The following is a 7,699-nucleotide window of genomic DNA, read 5'->3' as shown; positions in this document are numbered from 1 at the left end:
CAGAATTCCCCCTACGTGCGCTCTGTATCCCTATGTCTCTTTTTGCTGCCCTGTGTCTCATTTTGTTGCACTGTGTCTCATGCTGCCTTAGCCTAGGCCTTTTGAAGAAACCTAAGTCGGCCTTGAAGCTGCAAGATAACGCGTACACAGGGCGAGCTCTACTCATAACAACCAGTAGGAGAGTGCAGGGGGGCGAACGATATTTAACCCATGCACAATGTATGACCTGTGATCACTCTATACTGTACACCCCTGAACTTTCCATAAACTTAAGGTGAAAAGTTCGTTCGGGGTAGTGTTGTGTCAGCATTTTGGAGGGGTATAAGTAAGAGAGTTCTACCTTTGTTCGGGAGTGCGATCATGCGATCCACTCAGGCTTTGCGCTATGTAGTCATTAAAGGAATTTTTGCACGGAACTCTGCCGGACTTTTGAGCCTTCTTTTTGGGACAAGCTTTTGACTTCAGCACTTATAATGGTGTATTTTTGTTACGTTGTAGGCAAGATGTTTGGACTTAATTTCTGGCCCGAGTCTGAATATCTGCCACGACAGTTTCTACATTGCTGTCACAAGCACATCAAAATATCAGTTCAATAAATGATGTCGACATTTCTGCTGGGTCTCTCCTTTTTAGAACTTAGCTCATTTAGAGGGTCATTTGGTGGCCATTGTTGGAAGACAATGAACACTGTATACACATTGCAACAGTGATATTTGGCTATATACGTTAAATTCAAATTAATTTAGTTTTCTTTTTTAATTATTTGCAAATTGGTTATGTATATGTAACACCTGTGCTGTGCACACTTGTACATAATTTCATACGAGTTACATTTAAAGATGTCATTCAAAGATACATTTAAAGATATTCATGAGAGATGAATAGTGCCATCTAGTGGTGATTATTGTGTAACTACACTTTCCTCTCACCTGTGAGGTTTCCAGTAGCAGAGCAGCAACACAGCACAGGTGCAGCTGGTTCTGCTGCTGTCTGATCTGAGGTCAGAAATGCTGGAGATTAAACAGCACTATAGAGACTGAGAGCACTGCAGTAAACACAAACTCCTGCACCACTGAACTCTGGTCATCATGCACATGAAATAAAGATGCATTGGCAGTGTTAGTGTCTCTGTCTCTGTCCTTCATAACCAGATGGAAGGTCTAATCTATACCAGGTAGCTTTGGGCTTTGCTGAGTTTGAACACAATGAGAAGGAGGAATAAACAGAGTCAGAACTGTGTGATTTCCACAGACAGATAAAACAGCTCTAATGATACAACCCACATCATTACAATTGCATTAATGAATCCCTTATGGAAATATCAACAGGAATCAATAATGATACTACAACCCACATCAATACAGTTGCATTAATGAATCCCTTATGGAAATATCAACAGGACACAATAATGATACTACAACCCACATAAACAGATAAAACAGCTCTAATGATCTTATCTGGGGTCAGCAGATCTGATCTTGGGTTAGCAGTTTTTACCTGAGGTCCGTTCATATATTTGTAGTCCATCACATGTGGGTCTGTCAGTGTGAGCAGTGACCAGTGTCCATACTGCACTGTGTCCAGGTGAGCAGTGTCCATACTGCGCTGTGTCCAGGTGAGCAGTGTCCAGTGTCCATACTGCGCTGTGTCCAGGTGTCCAGTGTCCATACTGCACTGTGTCCAGGTGAGCAGTGTCCATACTGCGCTGTGTCCAGGTGAGCAGTGACCAGTGTCCATACTGCGCTGTGTCCAGTTGAGCAGTGTCCATACTGCGCTGTGTCCAGGTGACCAGTGTCCATACTGCGCTGTGTCCAGGTGTCCAGGGCCCAGCAAAAATGTCAAAACTCTGCAGCTGACGTCTACAGACTCACACCTGGTCCTTATACCAATATTATATGTGAATAAAATGTGTCTTACACTGTCAGATTGAATCAATATTGAAATGACTCTAATATTTATTGGTGTTGCGTAGTGTAGTGTAACGTGAAGAAAAGGAAAACTGTCTATATCGGTTAAATTTTTCGCTGAAAATAATGTTGGACATCATTTAAACTGATATACAATAGTTTTCAAAGTGATACTGATGAATTCAATATATGATCAAGGAATTCCTCAGCACCCCAGGACTGGCGTCAAAGCACCCAGTTTGAGAAACCCTGACCTGGACACGATATAGCATGTACAGATGGCCCTTACAATGACCAACATGAGCTCAGAAGTAAAGATTGTAAAATTACATTGAAAATAGTCTAGACCTCAAAAGGGTTAAAAATTCCTAGAGAGGTGAAATATGTAAATCTCCACTATGAATACTGCCATCTAGTGGTGATTATTGTGTAACTGCATGCTCTCCTCTCACCTGTAGATTTCCTGTAGCTGATTCTGTCTGTGCTGATCTTTGGAGAGCTTTCCTGCAGTCCTACTCTCAGTTTCATGTAATAATGTGTTATTTTTTTAGGTATGGTCAGGTGAATGTCCTAGGTATCCATGATTAATTTGTTTCTAATTGCTACTAACTGAGACTCATGAAAACACCACCCTGCTAATAACCCCAGATTATACACATACAGCATTATTATATTGATCGACATGTTTACATTCATTTTGTTTGTGCTTTTATATTTTACTTACATTACATTTGTCTTGTTTGTATCACATGACATATGATGCAATAAACACTGATTTGCAAGATATGTCTCTGTTTGTTTGTTTTTCTACTATTTTGGGGAATGTTAATCTCGTCTGATTCCTTTGCTGGCCGGCCTTTCACTGAAACAGCAGACCTATGTGTTTCAGCATGCTGATTTAAAATTAATTTCAATATCAGTGATAACATTTGGGCCAGAGCTGCATACGTCTTGGTATGACGTTCCAGTTGTGTAGAAGAATTCTGGTGGAAAGAAACTCAAAAACTGAGGACTAAAGTCAACTTGGATCAAACAGCAAACCTCATTCAGATGAGTCCACTCCACACACATTCAGATGAGTCCACTCCACTCCACACCTCATTCAGATGAGTCCACTCCACACCTCATTCAGATGAGTCCACTCCACACACATTCAGATGAGTCCACTCCACACCTCATTCAGATGAGTCCACTCCACACACATTCAGATGAGTCCACTCCACACACATTCAGATGAGTCCACTCCACACCTCATTCAGATGAGTCCACTCCACTCCACACCTCATTCAGATGAGTCCACTCCACACACATTCAGATGAGTCCACTCCACACACATTCAGATGAGTCCACTCCACTCCACACACAGTCAGATGAGTCCACTCCACTCCACACACATTCAGATTAGTCCACTCCACTCCACACACAGTCAGATGAGTCCACTCCACTCCACACACATTCAGATGAGTCCACTCCACACACATTCAGATGAGTCCACTACACACACATTCAGAGGAGTCCACTCCACTCCACACACATTCAGATGAGTCCACTCCACTCACATTCAGAAGAATCCACTCTATGCAACATCTGTAGTGATGTGAATCATGCCAGATGTTCCTGATTTACTCTGTACTGTCAAAATCATATTAAAGTAACATAATGTTGGGGTTGTTGATTTTATGATTTATTTATTTTAGGTTGATGGCATGTGTCTATATACAGACAGATAAACGCATCAGTGGAAAGGACATTCCGCATATTTTTCTTTTCTGTGGTTCTAAACCCCAACCACTAGCAGCCAATGACAAGAGCACAGCGAAAAGGTGAGTGATTAGCTTCGATAATAACATCACAATAAAATAAAGAACTGAAAGTTATAATAAAAATCCACCCTGAAGCAAGCCAAATTAAAGCCACAACAGAAAAGAAATAAACAACAAAAAAACTCCACCTGAATCCAACACATAATTCCAGACTGGAGTAAAAGAGTGCAGCACAGCTGAGTAAGCAGTAGGGAATGCTGAGGTGTAGTTCACAGCAGTTGGGAATGCTGAGGTGTAGTTCACAGCAGTAGGGAATGCTGAGGTGTAGTTCACAGCAATAGGGAATGCTGAGGTGTAGTTCACAGCAGTTGGGAATGCTGAGGTGTAGTTCACAGCAGTTGGCTGAGGGTCTGTATGAACACTCCATCACAAGAGTACTGTGTTGACAGCAGAGTTAAACATGCACAATATTCCTGTTCTCGCCCCAGCTAGAGTTCACTCATCCTGGGACTTTGAACCTGAGCTTGGGCAACATCAAGTTCAGATAGTGCTTAGATAGGCTACTGGTTCTGTGATGGAATGTTGAGACTGACCAACGAGTTCTCTGCTCCTCTAGATCCCGCCCTCTAACTCACCTGTCCTGAAGGAGGAAGTGAAGCTCAGTGACAGACGGCTGCTCTGTTCTCCATTACAGCTGAGCAATTACTCTGGTATGTGAGGAATTTTAGTGGAAAAGTCATTTTATAAGTAGATTTATAGAGCATCATTGTTTGTGAAAACAAGTTGAAGCAGTTTAAACTTTGCAGAAGAAATGTAAAAACACGGAGAGTATTCAGAGACTGACTACAATTTTCACTCTCATGAAAGTGAAAGTAAAGTCAACAAATCAGCCTTAAAAGGAGAGACTTAACGCACACCAGTGCTTTGGAAACCATTAAAAGGTCAGATATCCAGAGGTGGAAAGTAACGAAATACATTTACTCACGTTACTGTATTGAGTAGTTTTTCTGTGTATTTTGTATTTTTTAAGTAGTTTATAAAATCGGTATTTTAAATTTTACTTGATTACTTTTTGAGTGAAGTATTGTACTTCGCTACATCAAAAATCCCATCCGTTACTTGAGTAAAAAAAAAGTTAAGACTAACGAAAACAGAAAGGGAGAGAAAGAAAATCGCGCCCTAAACCCCTAGCCTAGTGATAATGATCAGCATGTAGCCTACAACAGGACATGAATCAAGCTGGCGCCATGCAGTCTTTCTGAAAGTGATGGAGATGGAGCTGGATCACGAGATGCATCAGATTAGCCTAACCTATGAAAGTGTATTTTCCGCTATTCCAATGGGTTGTCTCAGTTCGTTTTAGCACCAATGATTGCGGAGATATTCAAGCAAACACCATGGGATTTCGTGTTTTGACGTTTGTGCTCACCTTTCTTTGGAAAGAAGTTTATTAGCAGTTGTTTCCCCTCATTTTGTTGTCTCTCTTTTTCCTGTTTTGGCCTTTGTTTTTAGTAACCTGACTTGGCTTTCTTGGAGAAAGACATTGCACCAGCAGCACAACAATTAGCGGTCCACTACTAGCGATGCTCAACTAAATAAACAAAAGATAGACTACCTTATGAATCGTGCGGGCGGACTAAACCATTTAACTCTTTAGCAAGGGAGAGTGAGAGTGACCTTAGACAGTTTTCACTATGTTTTGTATACAAAATCCAGTCAGTCAAACTTTACATTTTGTCTGACATTCATTTTTACATTTAATTTTGAAGTTAAAATATTCAGGTAAAATAAATATATGGTGGAAATAAGTATTGAACGCTTAATTTTTTTTTTCAGTAATTAGCCTAAACTTCCATTGAGTCTATTCGAAATTTTCACCACACATTATATTAACACACATATAGGCCTAAAAAATCCAAACATAAGAGTTTTATGTATTAAAGTGGAATGACACAGGAAAAAAGTATTGAACGTGCCTACTGAAATTTCTTCAATACTTTGTGGAAAAGCCTTTGTTTGTAAAGACAGCTTCAAGACATTTCCTGTATGACAAAACGTATTAGTCGCCATATCAGGTGTGATTTTGGTCCATTGTTCTAAACAGATTCCATGGGTCCCTCTTGTGAATCCTGATCTTTAGTTCCAGATTACTTCCAGAACTGTTTAATTGAATTTAATTGAATTGGCTGCCTTCAAGTCTTTCTGGAGCTTTCTCCGAGTGGTCCTTGGCTCTTGGAATTGACTATCCTTCTGACTCCCTGGTCAGAAATATTGCGAGGTGATCCTGTGCCCTGTGCCGGTTGATGATACAGTGATGTTTCTTCCACTTGGAGATAATGGCTCCCATGCTGCTTACTGGAAGATTTGGAAGACTGAAGTTTTGAAATGCATCTGTAACCAGTTTCATTGATATGTTTTGCAACAATAAGGTTGCAAAGGTCTTGGGAGAGCTTTTTGCTTTTATCCATCATGAAATGTTTCTTGTGTGACACCTTGGTAATGAAAAACCTTTTTATAGCCCATCAATATGTAAGCTACTAACCAAGCTTATATTAATTTGCACAGATAGAAAGGATAACTACTCTCTAACTACTTACATATTCCAGCTCGTTCCTTCCCTTTCCTTGCCTTAGTGCTTTTTCTTAGCGTGTTCAATACTTTTTCCCTGTGTTATTCCACTTCATTACACATGACTCTACTTATGGAGTTGTTTGGATTTTTTATGTGTGGATTACCTGAGTTATTACTAATGCCTGATGAAAATGTTGTGCCCCCTGTATTCCACTTTTCAAGGGCCCTCTCCTCTATTGCCCTATACTTCCCACTTTCCCCCCCCAGTTTGACGCCCTTTAATCTGCTGAACCTTCTGCTCGTTTCCAAATATAAAAAAACTCTCTGCAACTCAACATTGGCCTGCCTGCCTCAGCTGCCTGTGAGGGGCTTTTCAGTTGTGCTGGATTACTGTTCACTGCAAAGCGACCCAAGGATGAGTGAGCAGTAGTTGATTTTCAAAGTTAGTTGCAAACTTAAAGGAGAACTCCGGTGATTTTTCACATAGATCTCCATTTCTCAACATCCTTATCAGGCAAGTACCTCCACTCGGCGGCCATATTGCAACACTTTTTGGGCACTTATCGTGCATCTATTTCGGCAGAAATGCGTGTGCGTAAGGCTTCACGACACCAATCTTGCTCCAGCAGCGAGATCACAACAGATGATTGGCACGATGTCTTCACAGGACACCACATGATTGGCTCAATGTATTTTACAACACACCACATGATTGGCTCAATGTATTCACATGTCATCGTTGTGATGCGGAAGGGTTGTGATATGTGTAGACAACTGCCATATTGCCGTTACAAACTAACCCCATGCATTACTATGGAGGATTTTTTGAGTGCTGTATCTCCTCATTAGAAAGTCTCTGGTAAAACTAGTTGTTCTGGTACGCCCCCCCCCCCCCCCCCCCCCCAAAAAAAAGTAACTAAGTAACTTTTACTTAAAGTACATTTTAAATGAACTACTTTTTACTTTTACTTGAGTACATTTTCAGATCGGTATTTTAACTTGTACTTGAGTAATATTTCATCAAGGTATTGGTACTTTTACTTGACTACAATATTTTCATACTTTTTCCACCTCTGCAGATATCTGAAGTCAAAGCAAAGTTTTCTTTTCTTTTACTGAAGGAGAGAATGGCTTCAAGTCTAGAGGAGGATCTTACCTGTCCTGTTTGCACGGATATCTTCAAGGATCCTGTTATTCTGTCGTGTAGTCACAATGTGTGTAAAGAATGTCTGCAGGAGTGCTGGGAGAGCAAAGAAACCAAAGAATGTCCAGTCTGCAGGAGGAGATCATCAAAGGAGGGGACACCCCCAAATCTGGCATTAAAGAACCTGTGTGAGACCTTCTTACTAGAGAGGAGTCAGACACACGTGTCTTGCAGTCTACACAAAAGAAAACTTGAGTTCTTCTGTCAAGAGGATCAGCAGCTTGTGTGTCTTATGTGTCAAGACGAATTACACA

At 40.8% G+C, this 7,699-nt stretch overlaps 1 long non-coding RNA gene across 1 annotated transcript; it reads left to right on the top strand.

The window, feature by feature from the left end:
• Window positions 1–4,110: 4,110 nt before the first annotated feature.
• LOC121693394 lies at window positions 4,111–7,688 on the top strand. Its single transcript, XR_006025489.1, has 2 exons — window positions 4,111–4,380; window positions 7,363–7,688. It is a non-coding gene; the product is annotated as an uncharacterized LOC121693394 (long non-coding RNA).
• Window positions 7,689–7,699: the final 11 nt, after the last annotated feature.

Source organism: Alosa sapidissima, chromosome 2, assembly GCF_018492685.1.
Source record: "Alosa sapidissima isolate fAloSap1 chromosome 2, fAloSap1.pri, whole genome shotgun sequence".
NCBI lineage: Eukaryota > Metazoa > Chordata > Actinopteri > Clupeiformes > Clupeidae > Alosa > Alosa sapidissima.
The sequence above is the reverse complement of the archived record's forward strand: the minus strand, read 5'-3'. Positions and strand labels throughout refer to the sequence as shown.